At 31.5% G+C, this 1,621-nt stretch overlaps 1 protein-coding gene across 1 annotated transcript in view; it reads right to left on the reverse strand.

The window, feature by feature from the left end:
• Positions 1–1,621, reverse strand: part of Rrp5 (Ribosomal RNA Processing 5) — a gene marked incomplete in the record, with an annotated part of 28,372 nt that overhangs the window by 24,720 nt on the left and 2,031 nt on the right.

Below are 1,621 nucleotides of genomic sequence, written 5' to 3' on the forward strand. Positions count from 1 at the left end.
GACATGTTAGCTACCAACTACGAGATAATTCATAATTAGTAATCTTGCCTAGGAAGCCCTATAAGTTATCTTCTAGTAAAAATACATGATTACTTGGAGTCAGCGTCCAGAACAATAATGAAAACTTGCAATTAATCGGCAGTTAACAAGTTAACTGAGATCAGTATCAATATACCCCTTAAATCCCAGATTAATAACTAATAACTATGGAATATTGAAATTATCCTAACTGACATATGTATACTAGTAAACCACCAATTAACACAGCAGTGGTTCCTCATCGTGTTAAGGCAGTATTTCAGCACTGTTTCATTTGTGGCCTGAAGGAGTCTGCAGCAAGGGTGGCCAACCCAAATGATCTTGTGGGTCATTTTGGAAATGCATCATAACTCCATAGGTCACTACAAAATTATATATTCCCATATTAAATTTAGACCCACTATAGACATTTTTCGGAGAAAAAAATTGAAACATAATGAATTATTATTATTGTGCTTACTGTTATTCATAAAAGTCAGCACATGTCAATACATAGATAATATAATAATAAAGATAATAAACACAGATTGTAAAGAAATATATTGCACTAAAAATGAAACATAAAAATATATGGATGCAAAAAATGTATTTTTTTTAACACAATGGTTTTCATTAGTCTGGCCACCATCCCACAGATCAAAAAAATGTTAAGCTTGGCCACCCTGGTCAACAGCATCATTTTGATAGACTTATGGCCTAAATTTCTTACTTACCTAAATTTTAACTTACTCACTATAGATATAATATGTTAATGACTAGTAGAAAAAATGTCCTCCATGTCTAAGTATATAAATATATATATATATAGATGAATACTGAAAAGAGTTAAACTTTGGGCGGTAAAATACCGGTCCTTGGGTAAGCTGATGATTTGGTATTATTGGGTGAGGACAAAGAATCTATAGAACTAAATACAACCACATTAATAAACTCTAGTAAGGAACTAGGTCTTGAAATAAATACAAAATATGGATAAACAAAATACATGGTTAGCAGTAGGAACGCGAGCAATTTTGGTGATATAGATATAGGAGGAAATACGTCTGAACAGGTAGTTAGGTTTAAATATTTAGGTTCTAAGGAAACTAGAAAAAAAGAAATTGATGAGGAAATAAGAGCAAGGTTGAAGGCGGGTAATGCTTGTTATTTTTCAATTTCAAAACTGCTTAGCTCGTGCCTTATATTGAAAAACTTAAAAATTAAAATTTACAAAACTATTATCCTTCTCACAGTTCTTTATGGATGCGAGACGTGGCCTCTTACACTAAAGGATGAACAGCACCGTAAGGTTTTCAAAAATAAAGTATTTCATAAAATATACGGACCGAAAAAGGATGAATTAACGGAAAAATTTAGAACACTACAGAACACTGAATTAAAGTCTATAGACTTAAATAAATAAAATTTAAAAAACGGTACATATGGTTAAGCCTAAACACACCTGACTTTCATTTCAAAACCATTTCAGTCCTTCCCCAAATTTGAAGGTGTTAGCATCATAAGGTAGAACATACTGCAGTTGAGAGTATTTTGTGATAATTATTTAAAGAGAGTGTATGTTTTAACAAAAACTTTTTTTCTC

The sequence above is a fragment of the Halyomorpha halys genome, unplaced genomic scaffold, assembly GCF_000696795.3.
Source record: "Halyomorpha halys isolate HHAL.00 unplaced genomic scaffold, Hhal_1.1 Scaffold95.1, whole genome shotgun sequence".
In the NCBI taxonomy this organism is placed as follows: Eukaryota; Metazoa; Arthropoda; class Insecta; order Hemiptera; family Pentatomidae; genus Halyomorpha; species Halyomorpha halys.